This window comes from Cherax quadricarinatus, chromosome 41 (genome assembly GCF_038502225.1).
Source record: "Cherax quadricarinatus isolate ZL_2023a chromosome 41, ASM3850222v1, whole genome shotgun sequence".
NCBI lineage: Eukaryota > Metazoa > Arthropoda > Malacostraca > Decapoda > Parastacidae > Cherax > Cherax quadricarinatus.
The window spans coordinates 10,595,502-10,620,655 of NC_091332.1; the positions used below are offsets into that span (position 1 = coordinate 10,595,502).

At 49.1% G+C, this 25,154-nt stretch overlaps 1 long non-coding RNA gene across 1 annotated transcript in view; it reads right to left on the reverse strand.

The window, feature by feature from the left end:
• Positions 1–573: 573 nt before the first annotated feature.
• Positions 574–25,154, reverse strand: part of LOC138853812 (uncharacterized) — a 110,650-nt gene continuing 86,069 nt past the window's right edge. Inside the window, exons 2-3 of the long non-coding RNA XR_011392976.1 lie at positions 22,681–22,793; positions 574–2,778 (exon numbers count right to left, since the gene is read on the reverse strand). This is a non-coding gene — a long non-coding RNA (uncharacterized lncRNA). The remainder of the gene's footprint in view (positions 2,779–22,680; positions 22,794–25,154) is intronic.

The window sequence follows — 25,154 nt, forward strand, 5'->3', positions numbered from 1 at the left end:
CAGATTGTGATGGATGTGGGCCAGCGGCCGCCGGCAGCAAGAGCCTGGTTGACCAAACGAGACTGGCCCAGGGCCGGGCTGCATGAACACCAGCACTCCCAAAAGACTTCAAAGGTATTTCAAAGGTAAGAAGGAGAGGGGAAGAGAGAGAGAAGGAAAAGAAAGAGGATAAAGAAATGGAACAAGATGTGTGGAAGAACTAAGTTGAGGAGATAAAGGAGAGGATATGAGACAAAGAAGAGAAAGGGGTCTTGAGAGGGTAAAGGAGTGAAGAGTTAAGGAAAGGTATTAGGGGGTTGGTGGAGTGGAAGGGGAGGACCCCTAGGGGTGTTGGGGGTGGAGGAGGGGAGGGTCTTAAGGGGGGTAGGGGAGGTTAGGAGCCTGAGGGGACAACGTTAACTAGACTCACTGGTGGTCCAGCCTGGTCCACCCCCCTTGTTGGGGGGGAGGTGGGGGTACTGGTGGAGGAGGGGGAGGAAGAGAGGGGAGGGACCAAGTAGGGAAGACAGCCATCACTATGACATCACAATACAGATTAATGCGAAGCGCTAAACTCGTGGGGGCCATACATCCGGGCAATACACAGTTCTCTTGCAACAGTTCCAACTGTAACACTTCCAGCCAAGTCTTCCAGTGGACTTCTGACAATATGATATTCAATGAGGACAAAGTTCAGTTACTACGTCATGGAAGAATGGAGGAAATACAAAGATCAGAGTACAAGACAAACTCAGAACGTAAGTCAAATGTGAGAGACCTGGGAGTGATAATGTCGGAAGATCTCACGTTCAATGAACACAAAGGAACCATGATTGGTTTATATTTTTCAAGAGGCCTGGTCATGGACCGGGCCGCGGGGGCGTTGACCCCCGAACACTCTCCAGGTGTGTGTGTGTAACAGTAGCAACATCACAAGCAACAGTAACTGCAACAGCATCAGTAACAGCAGCATCAATAGCAGCGGGAGTAGCAGCAGCAGTACCAACAATAACAGTGGCAGTAACAATAACAGTAGCAACAACAGTAACAGCAGCAGGACGGATGTGACCAGCCACTATCAATTTAAACACACACAAACACACACACAAACACACACACAAACAAGGTTAAACTAGAGGTCAATGTCACTGACATGCATAGTGTGCAAGGTTATGGAAAAGATTATCAGAAGTGTGATGGATCACCTAGGAAGAAGTAGGTTCATACATGACAACCAGCACGGCTTTTGAGGTGGAAAATCTTGTCTCGCGAACCTACTGGAGTTCTTCCACAAAGTATCAGAAGTGAGACAAGAGAGGTAGGGATGGTAGATTGCATGTTTTTGCACTGTCGAGAGGCTTTTGACACGGCACCACACATCACTGGGACAAAAACTAGATAAGCAGCAGGAATAACATGTAAGGCACTACAATGAACCAGTGAACACCCAACAGGAAGGAAATAACAAGTGATGGTCCGTGAAGAGGTGTCTGAATGAGTGCATGTATCGAGTGGGGTTCCACAAGGATCAGTCCTAGGACAGGGTTTTCTTGTGTATGTGAACATGGCAGAAGGAATAAAGGAAGAGTGAGAAAAGGAAAGACTACAAATGAACTTGGAGAAGCTGCAGCTCTGGTCTGACAAGTGGCTACCAGAATTTAACCCCAGCAAGTGGAGAGTAATAAAGCTTGGGAAAAAGCAAAGAAGACCCCAGACCGAGTACAGGCTCGGGGGCTAAGGCTGTAAACCTCACTCAAGTAGAAGGACCTAGGGGCGAGTAATGTACCGAGCATATCTCCTGATGCATACATCAACTGAATAATCGCTGCAGGAAATACACTTCTGGCAAATCTAAACTTAACTTTCAGGAACCTGTCAAAAGTGTTATTGACGACACTGTACACAGCATGTGACAGATCAGTCACACGGATGTTAAGAAATATTTTTCAGCATAATGTTGGTCAGGAAGTCGTACGACCTTGACAGTGGAGTAACAGCTCCACTCTCCAGGACACCACTCTTGCAATTCGGTCCTAGACCAGGCTTTCTGGTTGCCTTATAAATCAAGATGTCAGCACCGGCTGCACACAATCCAACATATGTACTACAGACCGGCTGATCATGCACTGATTTGAGGAATTTATCGAGTTCTGCCTTGAAGACTGCTTGAGGTTTGTTGGTAATTCTTATGAATGAAGGGATGGTGTTGAAGAGTCGTGGTTCATTAACATTTATTGAGTACTCTCTTAGTGTACTCACTGCTCCCTTGTTTTTCACAGGTGTCTTACACCATCTATCAAGCATCTTGTGTTCATATGTAGTGATTTCTGTGTGCAGGTTTGCAACTAATCCTCCAGTATCTTCCAGGTGTAGATTATGATGTCTCTTTCTCGCCTACGTTCTAAGGAGTACAGTTCTAGGGTTTTCAAACAATCCCAGTAATTTAGGTGCTTGACTGAATTTATACAAACTGTGAAGGTTCTCTGTACATTTTCCAGGTCAATAATTTCGTTAACCTTGCGATAGCAACATTCTTGTGCTCCTTAAACGTAACATTTTCTGACATTATCACTCCCAGGTCTCTCACATTTGACTTACATTCTATTAAGTGGTTTGAGTTTGCCATGTGCTCTGATCATGTTTTTACTTCCCCCATTCTTCTATGACGTAGTAACTGAAATTTGTCCTCAATGAACATCATATTGTCACCAGTGACCCACTGGAAGACTTGGTTTATGTCAGACTGGAGGTTCACTGTGTCTTCTATGGGTCACTCTCTCATACTGATTCTGGTATCGTCTGAAAAAGATAATACAGAGTTATGATTTATGTTCCTTGAGGCAGAATCCATACATAGCTTTTAAAAAATGTGTACAGTTAGGTTCTTGAATGCCAGGAGGGAATGAACCTGGTAGCGGCCAGCTCAGAGATGGTGCCAGGAGCTCAGACTCAACCCCTGCAACCATATATAGGTAAATGTATATAGGTGAGTATATACCCACACACACACACACACACACACACACTGCACTGAGAGATCTCCCTCAGTAACCACTCTCATGAATAATTCAGATTCTTCCCACACATCACCTATGATATATCTCTCTTAAAATAAACACATAAATAACGGAGAAGACACAAAATTGCTTGAAGGACCATCCCTGGCGAACAAGTTGCGAAAGTCGGGCGAAGAAGTAGCCAAACTGGGCGAAAAACACGCCATAATTGACGAGGTTGTCTTGAAGCTGGTAATATCTCTATCCTGTACAACACTGTTGCCACAACCAGACCACCAACAACGCCAATACAAGCACAATAGGCCAATAACCAAATCAATTTCGCTGTAGAAGTTGGTGATAACCGACTCACAACAGCGCTCTTGCGCGCTGTTTCTGTAGTGATAGTTTTGATAGTGTTGTTGTTGTTGATGACAGAATTGTGTTTCATAATGAGACTTGCGTCAAGGCTCTGTTGGAAGGTGAGACGTGAGGGCTGGCAACACTGCCCACAAGCCAGAGTCTTATAGCGTTTGATTCCATTAGTTGAGCGTTGCGTGTGGGCAACCACCACTATTACTACCACTACTACCACCACTACCACCACCACCACCATCCTAATCAAGGGATTGTGTTTCTTGTGATGACTTACGACCGCTGATAAGATGTTAGGTGATTCGCACGATTGAATTGGCCATTACCACCAGCTTGTTTGGTCCAGGATCTGCCTATATACTCTCTTACCTGGCCTCCTGCTGGGGTAGCCGCGAGGGTAGTCGCTGATAGTCGCTGGGGTAGTCAAAGGGGTTATACTTTAAGGATAGTCGCAGGGATTATCGCAAGGGTAGTCGCTAAGGGAGAGTCGATGAGGGTAGTTGATTGAGTAGTTACAGGGGTAGTTACTGGATAGTCGTTGGGGTAGTCACAGGGGTAGTTACTGGATAGTCATTGGGATAGTCGTAGGGATAGTCGCAGGGATAGTCGATTAGGTAGTCACAGAGGTACGCAGGGATAGTCGCTGGGATAATCACAGGCGTAGTCACAGTGCAAATCATAACCCCGGGGAAGGGCTAAAACCGTATGGGGAGTCACACAGGCTTAATCCGAGGAAGGGAATCGTAGCTCCAACTCCATGGATCAAGATGTAGGGGACTGGAGAGGTGGTCAGGGGGCGGGCTGCGGGGCTCTGACCCCCCCAGAGACACCACTCTTGTTTATTTTTTCTTGTTCTTCTGAAGAGGACCTGAGATCGAGGTCTACAGGATTCTCCCCCCCCCCATGTCTTGGTCAGCATGTGGGCTGGTTGATGTTACTGCCGAGTGTTGATGATACGTTGATTATTGATGAGTGGAGTCATGTAATCAATCACCCAGGATCATCAACACTACATAATAACACTGGCTTTCACTCACCGTTATTATTTATTGTAGTGACCTGAAGCTTAACACTCTCTTACTCTCTCTCTCTCTCTCTCTCTCTCTCTCTCTCTCTCTCTCTTCTCTCTCTTTGGAAGTCCAATAAACTCGTGGGTCTGTCACCATCAGAAATTTGTTATATACCTTATTCTGTGGGTGGGTGGTGAGTGGGTGGTTGGTGAGTGGGTGGTTGGTGAGTGGGTGGTTGGTGAGTGGGTGCTTTAGTGAGTGGGTGCTTTAGTGAGTGGGTGGTTTAGTGAGTGGGTGGTGAGTGGGTAGTGAGTGGGTAGTGGGTGGTAGGTGGGTGGTGGTCAAACGTAATAAATATTCCATTACCTTTGATATAACTCTGAAGGTTTCAAGAAGACTCCTACTCTCACAGCTGGACCCTGAGCTGCAACACTGAAAACACACACACGGGGTGACAGCAGTAAAACAAGAGAGAGAGAGAGAGAGAGAGAGGTGGGTAGATGGCGTTTTCTTGGACTGTAAGAAGGCGTTTGACATAGTTCTGTACAAGAGATTAGTGCAAAAGCTGGAGTTCCAGGCAGGGATAACAGAGAAGGCACTCCAGTGGATAATGGAATACTTGTCAGGAAGACGACAGCGAGTCATGGTACGTGATGAGGTGTCAGGGTGGGCACCTGTGACGAGCGGCGTTCCACAGGGGTCAGTCCTAGGACCAGTGCTGTTTCTGGTATATGTGAACGACATGACGGAAGGAATAGTCTCAGAAGTGTCCCTGTTTGCAGATGATGTGAAGTTGATGAGAATAATTCAGTCAGACAAGGACCAGGCAGATCTACAAAGGGATCTGTACAGGCTGCAGGACTGGTCAAGAAACTGGCTCCTGGAGTTCACCTCCACCAAGTACAAAGTCATGAAGATTGGGGAAGGGCAAAGAGGACTGCAGACGGAGTACAGTCTAAGGGGCCAGAGACTACAAACCTCACTCAAGGAAAAGGATCTTGGTGTGAGTATAACACCAGGCACATCTCCTGAGGCGCACATCAACCAAATAAATAAAGGGGATGTAAATAGCGTGCTGAAAATTTCCAGCCAAGACAGGATTCGCAGCAATTGTTTCAAGTTGGAAAAATTCAGATTCAGGAAGGATATAGGAAAGCACTGGTTTGGTAACAGAGTTATGGATGAGTGGAACAAACTCCCGAGTACAGTTATTCATATAACACTGAAACCATCGCAGAAAACAATCATATAACACTGAAACCATCACAGAAAACAATCATATAACACTGAAACCATCGCAGAAAACAGTCACATAACACTGAAACCATCACAGAAAACAGTCACATAACACTGAAACCATCACAGAAAACAGTCACATAACACTACAAACTTATAAACAACGTAAATGCGGCCTTCAGAGTTTAGCTCTCTCCATTATCATGACACTCACGCTACACGAGCGTCAAGCAACGATACCCGGTGGGCGAAATGTGTCTAGTCTCAACGTTGCTGTCGTACTTACTAATCCAGATGTACTCCCGTTAACACATTTTGGGGCTCTATGTGCTCACCTATTTGTGGTTACAGGGGTCGATTCACAGCTCGTGGCTCCGCTTCTTGGGCTACCATCCACGGGATGGCTCAAGAGTGTTGTACCAACTTTAAAGAAAACCACTGGGACTTATCAGAACGTTTCGATCCAGAAGTGATGAAGGTCCCAGGACCTGACATGACCTGTTGCTCACGTCAGGTTCCATACGGGTGTGACTTCTCTGTCTTATCTTACTTGATAAATTAGACACATGTGCAACACTTGGGTATCTTTATTGTGGAAACGTTTCGCCCCACAGTGACTTCGTCAGTCCAATACAAAACAGAATGGTGAGATCAGAAGGAATTTGAAGTAATCAGTCCCAAAGTCTTCATTGAGGGACTGATTACCTCGACCTCCTCCTGATCTTCACCATTTTGCTTTGTATTGGACTGATGAAGCCACTGTGTGGCGAAACGTTTCCACAATAAAGATACCCAGCTCACACACACTGAGATCTGTGGTTCGATCCCCAGGATGGCTGGAAAAATAAGGACAGTTTTCCTTAAGACACCTACTGTCCATGTTCATGTCCATCAGCAAAATAGGTACCTGGGGTGTTAGTCGACTGGTGTGGGTCGCATCCTGGGACAAAATTGACCTAATTTGCCCGAAATGCTGTGTATACCTTGTACATATTATTATTATTATTATTATTATTATTATTTTTAAGAGTTGGACAGGTGTCCGAGTCTTTAACTTGTGGGTTATCTAAGCCGTTTACATAGTTAATTAACGTACCAAGTTTGTCCGGTGATGATCTTACAATGTTATGTTAATAACTGAGACCATTATGGGAGTTTAGGCTGGGTGAGGAGGGGGGTGAGGAGGGGGGTGAGGAGGGGGGTGAGAGGGGTGAGATAGGGGCAGAGCTTGGATGTAGATAGGTGGGCAGGGCGGGCAAGGCTGCCCAAGGACCACCAAGGACGGCAGTTTGATGATGCACTTCACAGTCTGAGGGTGTAATTACTGTCCTTATCTCAAGGCATATACCCCAGCCTGTACCCTGGCCTGTATGCTGGCCTATACCCCGGCCTATACCCCAGCCTGTACCCCAGCCTGTACCCCGGTCTACCCCCTCACAAAAGTAGCACTATAATGGTCGATAATAAGACAGTTATACACATACAATGTAAAGGTTCCAATGTGACCTCTATACATGGTATACAATGCGGATAATTCATTTAAAATAAATTATGGGGTATCCCTCAAAAAAAAGGAGTATCCCACAGCTGTTGTGGGAACCGTGTTTCTTCCTCCAAGGCTTCCGAGGGATAACTCGAGAATGTCTCTACTGGTAGACTTCAAATTTTAAAATTAAAGAAAAGGGAGAGAATGTTCTCGGAGTGAGTCTTCAACTTCCAACTGTGACCCCTTGTTGCTGTGTCGCATCTCTGGAACATCCTGTCTCTGTCCACCCTGTCAAGTCCTCTCAGTATTTTATATGTCGCTATCATATCCTCCCTTACCTCTCCTGTCCTTAAATGTCGTCAGGTCGATTTCCCTTAACCTCTCTTCACAGGACATGCCCCTTAGATCCGGGACTAGTCTTGTTGGAAACCTTTGCACTTTCTCTAATTTCTTTACGTGCTTGACTGTGTGTGGGTTTCAAACTGTTGCTACATACTCCATTATAGGCCTAACATACACGGTGTACAGGGTCCTGAACGATTCCTTATTGAGATGTCGGAATACTGTTCTGAGGTTTGTTAGGCGCCCATATGCTGCAGCAGTTATTTGGTTGATGTGCGCCTCAGGAGATGTGCCTGGTGTTACTCACCCCAAGATCCTTTTCCTTGGCTGTACTCCGTCTGCAGTCTTCTTTGCCCTTCCCCAATCTTCATGACTTTGCACTTAGTGGGGTTGGACCCCAGGAGCCAGTTTCTGGATCAAACCTGCAGCCCGTCCAGACCTCTTTGTAGTTCCTCCAGGTCCTCGTCCGATGGAATTCTTCTCAATAATTTCGCAAATAATCATTCTGAACCAAACGAAAAAAGTATATTTCACTTGGTTTGTTTATTATTAAATTATAAACTTATCTAAAATATATTTAGTTGGATTAGGCTAAATTAAATTGCACTTATAATAAGGTTAAGTTTTCTAAGATTCTTATAGTACAAAATTTTTATTTTTTACGTTAACATATATGAAAAAAATCTTTAAACGTATACGAGAAAATTTTAAAAGGACCTAATTTTAAACGAGTTCTTGCTAATTGACCAGTTTTACCTATTCGGCACGACACACATATAAATATAATATATATATATATATATATATATATATATATATATATATATATATATATATTTATAATACAATAAAGGGAATTAATTAAAATAGTGTTTTTATATAGGTATTCTATACAGCGAGACTTTTATAAATGCACTGAAAAATGTCAATTTAAAATGTAATATATCACTTTAAAAGGCCTCCAGAGCTCAGGCTGTTGACTTACGGATCCATCTTTTTTTCAGTCGCATTAAAAAAAAAGTGCAGTGAGTAGAATAGTGTTAGCACAGAACCTACTGAAATGGGAGCTTGTCTTATTATGGGGTGTAGAAGTTTGACAAATTTACCTTAAGTCTGAGTCGTGTATGTGTGTTTGTGTGTGTTTGTGTGTGTGTGTGTGTGTGTGTGTGTGTGTGTAGGACACGGTCTTCCTGTGTGAGTTGTGTGAGCATTACACAGTCTTACTTCTGTGTAATCTACAGCTCCTGGACCTCTTCAGAGTGTTCGAGTCATGGTAGTATGGCATTGTTAGTTACTTGGTAATTGTTCCAGTCACGGCATATTAACCTTTATTTTCCTATATGACTTTAATCATCTATATCTAACTCTTCACTTTCTATTTGACTTTCCCGTAGTTAGTTAACTTTGAAGAATAAGTCTCAGAGTTAGCAGAGTTAGCAGAGTTAGCAGAGTTAGCAGAGTTAGCAGAGTTAGCAGAGTTAGCAGAGTTCAGCTAAGTAGCGAGAGGCTGCGAGAGATTCCATTTTCGGAAGATATGAAGTATTGGCCTGTTAGGATGGCAGGAGGAGGAGGACACAGTGCCCAATGGTGTGTAATCTGTGGCTTGCCCAGCCAGCGAATGATGGTTCAAAGGTGTGAAAGAGACCACCTTCTCGCTCTCTGATTGGTGGAGAGACGCCCAGGGTGTTAATGTGGGAGGCGGCCTAAGACAGTGTGGGTGTTCCGCAGGGCCCCTCACGCTGGGCGAGCATCCTACACTGTTTCACGATGATGACGATGATAAGTAAGTTTATTCAGGTATACACAAATACAGTTACATAGATCATACATAGCAGCATATGTGATGATAGTGAACATAGGTGATAATGAATGATCACGTTCATGATGATAATGAAAGTGATGATACATGATAAATGATGATAACTGATGATAATGATAAAGAACGATGACAATGAACAATGATGATGAAGGAAATTATGAATGATGATAACATTAATGAGAGAAATGAACTTAACACAAACAAGAACAACACAAGGAACAACTACAACAACAACACTAAAGTCTCCAGCCTCCAGAAAACAAGTGTTACATCATCAACAACACTTCCCACAACACAGTTTCCCACACAAGTCACCTGAGAGAGATCCCGGAAACTGGTGTCCACTCCCCAACACAAGACGACTCAGAGATGCGCTTCAGTCTTCCAGCATCACAGATCTATCAAGACAGTAAAGAAAAATGGCACTAACGTAACAGTCACGGCCATTCGTTACATTAATAATAATTATAATAATCTTTATTTCTACATGTACAAGGTATACAGTCCTAGCTGATATCAATGACATACTACTATATAGAAAGCCTCTTGTTATGCAGAGTATTTCGGGCAAATTAGGTCAATTTTGTCCCCAGGATGCGACCCACACCAGTCGATTAACACCCAGGTATCTATTTTACTGTTACGTGAACACGGACAGCAGGTGTTTTAAGGAAACGCGTACTGTTTTCACACGTACTGGGGATCGAACCACGGACGTCAGTGTGTGAACTGAGTGCGCTACCAAACGAGTTAAGGGACACCTGTACCTCCCACTACCTAAACAACAGTGGTGTATCCACTACCTGGTGGAGTCTACCTGGATAAATACATGGATGAGAGGGGTTGGTTTTGAGTGGGACTTGTCCATGAGTTAATACGTTATTAAAGCTTATTCCTCGAGTACCAATGAAAATGGTCAGGACAAATGTTTTTGTTAGTGGGTCTGGGTTAGAGAAGGACCTGCCAAGTATGGGCCAATAGGCCTGCTGCAGTGTTCCATCTTTCTTAGGGTGTTCCAGGGGTCATCGCCCCCGGGGCCCGGTCTATGATCAAGCCTCACAGTCTATCAGGTCCTGATCAACTATTCCATGCGCAATATGTAACAAACAATAGACAAGAGAGATGTCTAGCAATTTAAACAATAAATTCACTTATGTGACTTATAACACAATTCACGCGCCATTGTCTGGGACAAACATGCAAGCTTTGTGGTGTGCAAAGATGACAGATTTATTAATAAAGGTCACATTTCGCTGCCGGTGCCTGGAATCAGCCATCGTGGGCACAACAGAAGCCGGTGCCTGGAATCAGCCATCGTGGGCACAACAGAAGCCGGTGCCTGGAATCAGCCATCATGGGCACAACAGAAGCCGGTGCCTGGAATCAGCCATCATGGGCACAACAGAAGCCGGTGCCTGGAATCAGCCATCATGGGCACAACAGAAGCTACAGAATAAAACCAGAGTGTCCTCAGCCCAGCAATGATCTCGGAACAAATAATGTTACGTGAGAAAGACCTATTAAGTAATGCAAGAACAGGTTGATCACCACTGGAGACCCACTGAAGTGTTCCACTACCCACCACCACCACTGGAGACCGACTGAAGTGTTCCACTACCCACATCACCACTGGAGATCCACTGAAGTATTCCACTACCCACATCACCACTGGAGTCCCACTAGAAGTGTTCCACTACCAACATCACCACTGGAGTCCCACTAGCAGTGTTCCACTACCCACATCACTGGAGACCCACTGAAGTGTTCCACTACCCACATCACCACTGGAGACTCACTAGCAGTGTTCCACTGCCAACATCACCACTGAAGACCCATTGAGGTGTTCCACTGCCCACATCACCACTGGAGACCCACTAGCAGTGTTCCACTACCCACATCACCACTGGAGACCCACTGAAGTGTTCCACTACCATCACCACTGGAGACCCATTAGCAGTGTTCCACTACCCACATCACCACTGGAGACCCATTAGCAGTGTTCCACTACCCACATCACCACGGGAGACCCACTAACGTGTTCCACTACCCACATCACTAGACACCCGCTAGCAGTGTTCCACTACCACACATCACCACTGGAGACCCACTGAAGTGTTCCACTACCCACGTCACCACTGGAGACCCACTGAAGTGTTCCACTACCCACATCACCACTGGAGACCCACTGAAGTGTTCCACTACCACACACCACAACTGGAGACCCACTAGCAGTGTTCCACTACCACACATCACCACTGGAGACCCACTAGCAGTGTTCCACTACCACACACTACCACTGGAGACCCACTAGCAGTGTTTCACTACCACACACTACCACTGGAGACCCACTAGCAGTGTTCCACTACCACACACTACCACTGGAGACCCACTAGCAGTGTTTCACTACCACACACTACCACTGGAGACCCACTAGCAGTGTTCCACTACCACACACCACCACTGGAGACACACTAGCAGTGTTCCACTACCACACACCACCACCACTGGATACACACTAGCAGTGTTCCACTACCACACACCACCACTGGAGACCCACTAGCAGTGTTCCACTACCACACACCACCACCACTGGAGACACACTAGCAGTGTTCCACTACCACACACCACCACTGTAGACCCACTAGAAGTGTTCCACTACCACACACCACCACTGGAGACCCACTAGCAGTGTTCCACTACCACACACCACTGGAGACCCACTAGCAGTGTTCCACTACCACAAACCACCACCACTGGAGACACACTAGCAGTGTTCCACTACCACACACCACCACTGGAGACCCACTAGCAGTGTTCCACTACCACACACCACTGGAGACCCACTAGCAGTGTTCCACTACCACACACCACCACTGGAGACCCACTAGCAGTGTTCCACTACCACACACCACCACTGGAGACCCACTAGCAGTGTTCCACTACCACACACCACCACTGTAGACACACGAGCAGTGTTCCACTACCACACATCACCACTGGAGACACACTAGCAGTGTTCCATTACCACACACCACCACTGGAGAAACACTAGCAGTGTTCCACTACCACACACCACCACTGGAGAAACACTAGCAGTGTTCCACTACCACACATCACCACTGGAGACACACTAGCAGTGTTCCACTACCACACACCACCACTGGAGAAACACTAGCAGTGTTCCACTACCACACATCACCACTGGAGACACACTAGCAGTGTTCCACTACCACACATCACCACTGGAGACACACTAGCAGTGTTCCACTACCACACACCACCACTGGAGACACACTAGCAGTGTTCCACTACCACACACCACCACTGGAGACACACTAGCAGTGTTCCACTACCACACATCACCACTGGAGACACACTAGCAGTGTTCCACTACCACACATCACCACTGGAGACACACTAGCAGTGTTCCACTACCACACACTACCACTGGAGAAACACTAGCAGTGTTCCACTACCACACACTACCACTGGAGACCCACTAGAAGTGTTCCACTACCACACACTACCACTGGAGACCCACTAGCAGTGTTCCACTACCACACATCACCACTGGAGACACACTAGCAGAGTTCCACTACCACACATCACCACTGGAGACCCACTAGAAGTGTTCCACTACCACACACTACCACTGGAGACCCACTAGCAGTGTTCCACTACCACACATCACCACTGGAGACCCACTAGCAGTGTTCCACTACCACACACTACCACTGGAGACCCACTAGCAGTGTTCCACTACCACACACTACCACTGGAGACCCACTAGCAGTGTTTCACTACCACACACTACCACTGGAGACCCACTAGCAGTGTTTCACTACCACACACCACTGGAGACCCACTAGCAGTGTTCCACTACCACACACTACCACTGGAGACCCACTAGCAGTGTTCCACTACCACACATCACCACTGGAGACCCACTAGCAGTGTTCCACTACCACACATCACCACTGGAGACCCACTAGCAGTGTTCCACTACCACACATCACCACTGGAGACCCACTAGCAGTGTTCCACTACCACACACCACTGGAGACCTACTAGCAGTGTTCCACTACCACACATCACCACTGGAGACCCACTAGCAGTGTTCCACTACCACACACCACCACTGGAGACCCACTAGCAGTGTTCCACTACCACACACCACCACTGGAGACCCACTAGCAGTGTTCCACTACCACACACCACCACTGGAGACCCACTAGCAGTGTTCCACTACCACACACCACCACTGGAGACCCACTAGCAGTGTTCCACTACCACACACTACCACTGGAGACCCACTAGCAGTGTTCCACTACCACACACTACCACTGGAGACCCATTAGCAGTGTTCCACTACCACACACCACCACTGGAGACTCACTAGCAGTGTTCCACTACCACACACCACCACTGGAGACCCACTAGCAGTGTTCCACTACCACACACTACCACTGGACACCCACTAGTAGTGTTTCACTACCACACACTACCACTGGAGACCCACTAGCAGTGTTCCACTACCACACACCACCACTGGAGACCCACTAGCAGTGTTCCACTACCACACACTACCACTGGAGACCCACTAGCAGTGTTCCACTACCACACACCACCACTGGAGACCCACTTGCAGTGTTCCACTACCACACACTACCACTGGAGACCCACTAGCAGTGTTCCACTACCACACACCACCACTGGAGACCCACTAGCAGTGTTCCACTACCACACACCACCACTGGAGACCCACTAGCAGTGTTCCACTACCACACACTACCACTGGAGACCCACTAGCAGTGTTTCACTACCACACACTACCACTGGAGACCCACTAGTAGTGTTCCACTACCACACACCACCACTGGAGACCCACTAGCAGTGTTCCACTACCACACACTACCACTGGAGACCTACTAGCAGTGTTCCACTACCACACACCACCACTGGAGACCACTAGCAGTGTTCCACTACCACACACTACCACTGGAGACCCACTAGCAGTGTTCCACTACCACACACTATCACTGGAGTCCCACTAGCAGTGTTCCACTACCACACACCACCACTGGAGATCCACTAGAAGTGTTCCCCTACCACACACCACCACTGGAGACCCACTAGCAGTGTTCCACTACCACACACTACCACTGGAGACCCACTAGCAGTGTTCCACTACCACACACTACCACTGGAGACCCACTAGCAGTGTTTCACTACCACACACTACCACTGGAGACCCACTAGCAGTGTTCCACTACCACACACCACCACTGGAGACACACTAGCAGTGTTCCACTACCACACACCACCACCACTGGATACACACTAGCAGTGTTCCACTACCACACACCACCACTGTAGACCCACTAGAAGTGTTCCACTACCACACACCACCACTGGAGACCCACTAGCAGTGTTCCACTACCACACACCACTGGAGACCCACTAGCAGTGTTCCACTACCACAAACCACCACTGGAGACACACTAGCAGTGTTCCACTACCACACACCACCACTGGAGACCCACTAGCAGTGTTCCACTACCACACACCACCACCACTGGAGACACACTAGCAGTGTTCCACTACCACACACTACGACTGGAGACCCACTAGCAGTGCTTCACTGAAGTGTTCCACTACCCACATCACCACTGGAGACCCACTGAAGTGTTCCACTACACACATCACCACTTTAGACCCACTGAAGTGTTCCACTACCACACACCACCACTGGAGACCTAATATCAGTGTTCCACTACCACACATCACCACTGGAGACCCACTAGCAGTGTTCCACACATCACCACTGGAGACCCACTAGCGGTGTTCCACTACCACACACCACTGGAGACCCACTAGCAGTGTTCCACTACCACACACCACTGGAGACCCACTAGCAGTGTTCCACTACCACACACCACCACTGGAGACCCACTAGCAGTGTTCCATTACCACACACCACCACTGGAGACCCACTAGCAGTGTTCCACTACCACACACTACCACTGGAGACCCACTAGCAGTGTTTCACTACCACACACTACCACTGGAGACCCACTAGTAGTGTTCCACTACCACACACCACCACTGGAGACCCACTAGCAGTGTTCCACTACCACACACTACCAATGGAGACCCACTAGCAGTGTTCCACTACCACACACTACCACTGGAGACCCACTAGCAGTGTTCCACTACCACACACTATCACTGGAGTCCCACTAGCAGTGTTCCACTACCACACACCACCACTGGAGATCCACTAGAAGTGTTCCCCTACCACACACCACCACTGGAGACCCACTAGCAGTGTTCCACTACCACACACCACTGGAGACCCACTAGCAGTGTTCCACTACCACACCACCACTGGAGACCCACTAGCAGTGTTCCACTACCACACACCACCACTGGAGACCCACTAGCAGTGTTCCACTACCACACACCACCACTGGAGACACACGAGCAGTGTTCCACTACCACACATCACCACTGGAGACCCACTAGCAGTGTTCCATTACCACACACCACCACTGGAGAAACACTAGCAGTGTTCCACTACCACACATCACCACTGGAGACACACTAGCAGTGTTCCACTACCACACACCACCACTGGAGACACACTAGCAGTGTTCCACTACCACACACCACCACTGGAGACACACTAGCAGTGTTCCACTACCACACATCACCACTGGAGACACACTAGCAGTGTTCCACTACCACACATCACCACTGGAGACACACTAGCAGTGTTCCACTACCACACACTACCACTGGAGAAACACTAGCAGTGTTCCACTACCACACACTACCACTGGAGACCCACTAGAAGTGTTCCACTACCACACACTACCACTGGAGACCCACTAGCAGTGTTCCACTACCACACATCACCACTGGAGACACACTAGCAGTGTTCCACTACCACACATCACCACTGGAGACCCACTAGAAGTGTTCCACTACCACACACCACCACTGGAGACACACGAGCAGTGTTCCACTACCACACATCACCACTGGAGACCCACTAGCAGTGTTCCATTACCACACACCACCACTGGAGAAACACTAGCAGTGTTCCACTACCACACATCACCACTGGAGACACACTAGCAGTGTTCCACTACCACACACCACCACTGGAGAAACACTAGCAGTGTTCCACTACCACACATCACCACTGGAGACACACTAGCAGTGTTCCACTACCACACATCACCACTGGAGACACACTAGCAGTGTTCCACTACCACACATCACCACTGGAGACACACTAGCAGTGTTCCACTACCACACACTACCACTGGAGAAACACTAGCAGTGTTCCACTACCACACACTACCACTGGAGACCCACTAGAAGTGTTCCACTACCACACACTACCACTGGAGACCCACTAGCAGTGTTCCACTACCACACATCACCACTGGAGACACACTAGCAGTGTTCCACTACCACACATCACCACTGGAGACCCACTAGAAGTGTTCCACTACCACACACTACCACTGGAGACCCACTAGCAGTGTTCCACTACCACACACCACCACTGGAGACCCACTAGCAGTGTTCCACTACCACACACCACCACTGGAGACCCACTAGCAGTGTTCCACTACCACACACCACTGGAGACCTACTAGCAGTGTTCCACTACCACACATCACCACTGGAGACCCACTAGCAGTGTTCCACTACCACACACCACCACTGGAGACCCACTAGCAGTGTTTCACTACCACACACCACTGGAGACCCACTAGCAGTGTTCCACTACCACACATCACCACTGGAGACCCACTAGCAGTGTTCCACTACCACACACCACTGGAGACCCACTAGCAGTGTTCCACTACCACACACCACTGGAGACCTACTAGCAGTGTTCCACTACCACACATCACCACTGGAGACCCACTAGCAGTGTTCCACTACCACACAGCACCACTGGAGACCCACTAGCAGTGTTCCACTACCACACACCACCACTGGAGACCCACTAGCAGTGTTCCACTACCACACACCACCACTGGAGACCCACTAGCAGTGTTCCACTACCACACACCACCACTGGAGACCCACTAGCAGTGTTCCACTACCACACACCACCACTGGAGACCCACTAGCAGTGTTCCACTACCACACATCACCACTGGAGACCCACTAGCAGTGTTCCACTACCACACATCACCACTGGAGACCCACTAGCAGTGTTCCACTACCACACATCACCACTGGAGACCCACTAGCAGTGTTCCACTACCACACACCACTGGAGACCCACTAGCAGTGTTCCACTACCACACACCACTGGAGACCTACTAGCAGTGTTCCACTACCACACATCACCACTGGAGACCCACTAGCAGTGTTCCACTACCACACAGCACCACTGGAGACCCACTAGCAGTGTTCCACTACCACACACCACCACTGGAGACCCACTAGCAGTGTTCCACTACCACACACCACCACTGGAGACCCACTAGCAGTGTTCCACTACCACACACCACCACTGGAGACCCACTAGCAGTGTTCCACTACCACACACCACCACTGGAGACCCACTAGCAGTGTTCCACTACCACACACCACTGGAGACCTACTAGCAGTGTTCCACTACCACACATCACCACTGGAGACCCACTAGCAGTGTTCCACTACCACACACCACCACTGGAGACCCACTAGCAGTGTTCCACTACCACACACCACCACTGGAGACCCACTAGCAGTGTTCCACTACCACACACCACTGGAGACCTACTAGCAGTGTTCCACTACCACACATCACCACTGGAGACCCACTAGCAGTGTTCCACTACCACACCACTGGAGACCCACTAGCAGTGTTCCACTACCACACACTACCACTGGAGACCCACTAGCAGTGTTCCACTACCACACATCACCACTGGAGACCCACTAGCAGTGTTCCACTACCACACATCACCACTGGAGACCCACTAGCAGTGTTTCACTACCACACACTACCACTGGAGACCCACTAGCAGTGTTTCACTACCACACACTACCACTGGAGACCCACTAGTAGTGTTCCACTACCACACACCACCACTGGAGACCCACTAGCAGTGTTCCACTACCACACACTACCACTGGAGACCCACTAGCAGTGTTTCACTACCACACACCACCACTGGAGACCACTAGCAGTGTTCCACTACCACACACTACCACTGGAGACCCACTAGCAGTGTTCCACTACCACACACTATCACTGGAGTCCCACTAGCAGTGTTCCACTACCACACACCACCACTGGAGATCCACTAGAAGTGTTCCCCTACCACACACCACCACTGGAGACCCACTAGCAGTGTTCCACTACCACACACCACTGGAGACCCACTAGCAGTGTTCCACTACCACACACCACCACTGGAGACCCACTAGCAGTGTTCCACTACCACACACCACCACTGGAGACCCACTAGCAGTGTTCCACTACCACACACCACCACTGGAGACACACGAGCAGTGTTCCACTACCACACATCACCACTGGAGACCCACTAGCAGTGTTCCATTACCACACACCACCACTGGAGAAACACTAGCAGTGTTCCACTACCACACACCACCACTGGAGAAACACTAGCAGTGTTCCACTACCACACATCACCACTGGAGACACACTAGCAGTGTTCCACTACCACACACCACCACTGGAGAAACACTAGCAGTGTTCCACTACCACACATCACCACTGGAGACACACTAGCAGTGTTCCACTACCACACATCACCACTGGAGACACACTAGCAGTGTTCCACTACCACACACCACCACTGGAGACACACTAGCAGTGTTCCACTACCACACATCACCACTGGAGACACACTAGCAGTGTTCCACTACCACACATCACCACTGGAGACACACTAGCAGTGTTCCACTACCACACACTACCACTGGAGAAACACTAGCAGTGTTCCACTACCACACACTACCACTGGAGACCCACTAGAAGTGTTCCACTACCACACACTACCACTGGAGACCCACTAGCAGTGTTCCACTACCACACATCACCACTGGAGACACACTAGCAGTGTTCCACTACCACACATCACCACTGGAGACCCACTAGAAGTGTTCCACTACCACACACTACCACTGGAGACCCACTAGCAGTGTTCCACTACCACACATCACCACTGGAGACCCACTAGCAGTGTTCCACTACCACACACTACCACTGGAGACCCACTAGCAGTGTTCCACTACCACACACTACCACTGGAGACCCACTAGCAGTGTTTCACTACCACACACTACCACTGGAGACCCACTAGCAGTGTTTCACTACCACACACTACCACTGGAGACCCACTAGCAGTGTTTCACTACCACACACCACTGGAGACCCACTAGCAGTGTTCCACTACCACACACTACCACTGGAGACCCACTAGCAGTGTTCCACTACCACACATCACCACTGGAGACCCACTAGCAGTGTTCCACTACAACACATCACCACTGGAGACCCACTAGCAGTGTTCCACTACCACACATCACCACTGGAGACCCACTAGCAGTGTTCCACTACCACACACCACTGGAGACCCACTAGCAGTGTTCCACTACCACACATCACCACTGGAGACCCACTAGCAGTGTTCCACTACCACACACCACCACTGGAGACCCACTAGCAGTGTTCCACTACCACACACCACCACTGGAGACCCACTAGCAGTGTTCCACTACCACACACCACCACTGGAGACCCACTAGCAGTGTTCCACTACCACACACCACCACTGGAGACCCACTAGCAGTGTTCCACTACCACACATCACCACTGGAGACCCACTAGCAGTGTTCCACTACCACACACTACCACTGGAGACCCACTTGCAGTGTTCCACTACCACACACTACCACTGGAGACCCACTAGCAGTGTTCCACTACCACACACCACCACTGTAGACCCACTAGCAGTGTTCCACTACCACACACTACCACTGGAGACCCACTAGCAGTGTTTCACTACCACACACTACCACTGGAGACCCACTAGTAGTGTTCCACTACCACACACCACCACTGGAGACCCACTAGCAGTGTTCCACTACCACACCCTACCACTGGAGACCCACTAGCAGTGTTCCACTACCACACACCACCACTGGAGACCACTAGCAGTGTTCCACTACCACACACTACCACTGGAGACCCACTAGCAGTGTTCCACTACCACACACTATCACTGGAGTCCCACTAGCAGTGTTCCACTACCACACACCACCACTGGAGATCCACTAGAAGTGTTCCCCTACCACACACCACCACTGGAGACCCACTAGCAGTGTTCCACTACCACACACCACTGGAGACCCACTAGCAGTGTTCCACTACCACACACCACCACTGGAGACCCACTAGCAGTGTTCCACTACCACACACCACCACTGGAGACCCACTAGCAGTGTTCCACTACCACACACCACCACTGGAGACACACGAGCAGTGTTCCACTACCACACATCACCACTGGAGACCCACTAGCAGTGTTCCATTACCACACACCACCACTGGAGAAACACTAGCAGTGTTCCACTACCACACACCACCACTGGAGAAACACTAGCAGTGTTCCACTACCACACATCACCACTGGAGACACACTAGCAGTGTTCCACTACTACACACCACCACTGGAGAAACACTAGCAGTGTTCCACTACCACACATCACCACTGGAGACACACTAGCAGTGTTCCACTACCACACATCACCACTGGAGACACACTAGCAGTGTTCCACTACCACACACCACCACTGGAGACACACTAGCAGTGTTCCACTACCACACACCACCACTGGAGACACACTAGCAGTGTTCCACTACCACACATCACCACTGGAGACACACTAGCAGTGTTCCACTACCACACATCACCACTGGAGACACACTAGCAGTGTTCCACTACCACACACTACCACTGGAGAAACACTAGCAGTGTTCCACTACCACACACTACCACTGGAGACCCACTAGAAGTGTTCCACTATCACACACTACCACTGGAGACCCACTAGCAGTGTTCCACTACCACACATCACCACTGGAGACACTAGCAGTGTTCCACTACCACACATCACCACTGGAGACCCACTAGAAGTGTTCCACTACCACACACTACCACTGGAGACCCACTAGCAGTGTTCCACTACCACACATCACCACTGGAGACCCACTAGCAGTGTTCCACTACCACACACTACCACTGGAGACCCACTAGCAGTGTTCCACTACCACACACTACCACTGGAGACCCACTAGCAGTGTTTCACTACCACACACTACCACTGGAGACCCACTAGCAGTGTTTCACTACCACACACTACCACTGGAGACCCACTAGCAGTGTTTCACTACCACACACCACTGGAGACCCACTAGCAGTGTTCCACTACCACACACTACCACTGGAGACCCACTAGCAGTGTTCCACTACCACACATCACCACTGGAGACCCACTAGCAGTGTTCCACTACCACACACTACCACTGGAGACCCACTAGCAGTGTTTCACTACCACACACTACCACTGGAGACCCACTAGCAGTGTTCCACTACCACACACTACCACTGGAGACCCACTAGCAGTGTTCCACTACCACACATCACCACTGGAGACCCATTAGCAGTGTTCCACTACCACACACTACCACTGGAGACCCACTAGCAGTGTTCCACTACCACACACTACCACTGGAGACCCACTAGCAGTGTTTCACTACCACACACTACCACTGGAGACCCACTAGCAGTGTTCCACTATCACACACTACCACTGGAGACCCATTAGCAGTGTTTCACTACCACACACTACCACTGGAGACCCACTAGCAGTGTTCCACTACCACACACCACCACTGTAGACACACTAGCAGTGTTCCACTACCACACACCACCACTGGAGACCCACTAGCAGTGTTCCACTACCACACACCACCACTGGAGAGACACTAGCAGTGTTCCACTACCACACACCACCACTGGAGACACACTAGCAGTGTTCCACTACCACACATCACCACTGGAGACACACTAGCAGTGTTCCACTACCACACACCACCACTGGAGACACACTAGCAGTGTTCCACTACCACACATCACCACTGGAGACCCACTAGCAGTGTTCCACTACCACACACCACCACTGGAGAGACACTAGCAGTGTTCCACTACCACACATCACCACTGGAGAGACACTAGCAGTGTTCCACTACCACACACCAGCACATACAACAATCAACAATATTCATAACGTTATGGTCTCATGGTTCAGACTTATTCTTCACAACAAGTAAAGTCAGGTGTTGTGTTAGTGGAGAAAATAATTGAACTAAAAATGGAAGACTGATCTTACAGTCTCAGCGGCCGGGTATTCCTGGAAACCTCATTCCCATCCTCCTCCTCCTCGTCATCCCTTTCTGCCTCCTCGTCCTCGTCCACGTCCTCGTCCTCGTCCTGTTGACCTGACTGAAATCAATAGATCTTTATTACTGGTTCATTATTAATGTTCCTCTTATTTTACTGACGATTCTCTAAGTGCATCCAGGGTATTAGACTCTTTATTGTTTATCAATTAGAGGCCAAAATTAAAGCTAGCTTTCGTAGAGACTATTATGTGTGTATGTATTATTAGTAGTAATTTATTATTGTCATCACCATTATCGTCATTATCATTGTCTTTTTTGTCATTATTATCGTTACTATTATTATTTTTCAAAACAAGCCCTAAACCTGGATGGGTGGTGGAACAAACGAACTCACAACAAACAGTATAGTCTTGCAGACTCTCCACTTAACAGAGGCTTCATATCGTTAACTTTCCACGAGTCGTAAGTGGATGATTGAGAGGCAGGTGGACATTGTTTTCGAATTACCACGAGTGGAATGTGGGTAATATAGTGTTATTGACCTCCGGCCGCTGCACCGGTGGTCATGTGGACATTGACCAGCAGAAGCTGAAGTTTATATAGAGGCAGTGTGTGTCTATCTCTCTCCTAGAACCAGCACTGTCTTTTGTCTCCTAGCATCAGCACTGGCTTCTGTTTTATCTCCTAGCAGCAGCACTGTCTTATCTCCTAGTACCAGCACTGTCTTAGCTCCTAGTACCAGCACTGTCTTATCTCCTAGCACCAGCACTGTCTTATCTCCTAGTACCAGCACTGTCTTATCTCCTAGTACCAGCACTGTCTTAGCTCCTAGCACCAGCACTGTCTTAGGTCCTAGCACCAGCACTGTCTTAGCTCCTAGCACCAGCACTGTCTTAGCTCCTAGCACCAGCACTGTCTTAGCTCCTAGCAGCATTACTGTCTTCTGTTTTGTTTTCTAAGACATTGTCTTCACTTACGCTGTTTAACAATCAGACATGTGAGACACCTGGGTGTCTTTATTTAAAGTTGTTTCGCCATCCAGAGGCTGTATTGGTTCGATGCTGAGATGATGTGAGAAGACAAAGGAAGTCGGGATAATCAGTCCCTCAGCCGGGCAGATGATGTTAGGAACCTTAATTTTCATGACTTGCGAGTCCAATTCCTCATCCTGTCGATACTGGATAATATCGTAGTGATATGCTAGGTTATACTGGGATATGCTAGGTTATAATGAAGTATATTAGGTCACATTAGGAGTGGAAGACACCCTCCAACACCTGCTGGAGCAGTGGAAGACACCCTCCAACACCTGCTGGAGCAGTGGAAGACACCCTCCAACACCTGCTGGAGCAGTGGAAGACACCCTCCAACACCTGCTGGAGCAGTGGAAGACACCCTCCAACACCTGCTGGAGCAGTGGAAGACACCCTCCAACACCTGCTGGAGCAGTGGAAGACACCCTCCAACACCTGCTGGAGCAGTGGAAGACACCCTCCAACACCTGCTGGAGCAGTGGAAGACACCCTCCAACACCTGCTGGAGCAGTGGAAGACACCCTCCAACACCTGCTGGAGCAGTGGAAGACACCCTCCAACACCTGCTGGAGCAGTGGAAGACACCCTCCAACACCTGCTGGAGCAGTGGAAGACACCCTCCAACACCTGCTGGAGCAGTGGAAGACACCCTCCAACACCTGCTGGAGCAGTGGAAGACACCCTCCAACACCTGCTGGAGCAGTGGAAGACACCCTCCAACACCTGCTGGAGCAGTGGAAGACACCCTCCAACACCTGCTGGAGCAGTGGAAGACACCCTCCAACACCTGCTGGAGCAGTGGAAGACACCCTCCAACACCTGCTGGAGCAGTGGAAGACACCCTCCAACACCTGCTGGAGCAGTGGAAGACACCCTCCAACACCTGCTGGAGCAGTGGAAGACACCCTCCAACACCTGCTGGAGCAGTGGAAGACACCCTCCAACACCTGCTGGAGCAGTGGAAGACACCCTCCAACACCTGCTGGAGCAGTGGAAGACACCCTCCAACACCTGCTGGAGCAGTGGAAGACACCCTCCAACACCTGCTGGAGCAGTGGAAGACACCCTCCAACACCTGCTGGAGCAGTGGAAGACACCCTCCAACACCTGCTGGAGCAGTGGAAGACACCCTCCAACACCTGCTGGAGCAGTGGAAGACACCCTCCAACACCTGCTGGAGCAGTGGAAGACACCCTCCAACACCTGCTGGAGCAGTGGAAGACACCCTCCAACACCTGCTGGAGCAGTGGAAGACACCCTCCAACACCTGCTGGAGCAGTGGAAGACACCCTCCAACACCTGCTGGAGCAGTGGAAGACACCCTCCAACACCTGCTGGAGCAGTGGAAGACACCCTCCAACACCTGCTGGAGCAGTGGAAGACACCCTCCAACACCTGCTGGAGCAGTGGAAGACACCCTCCAACAC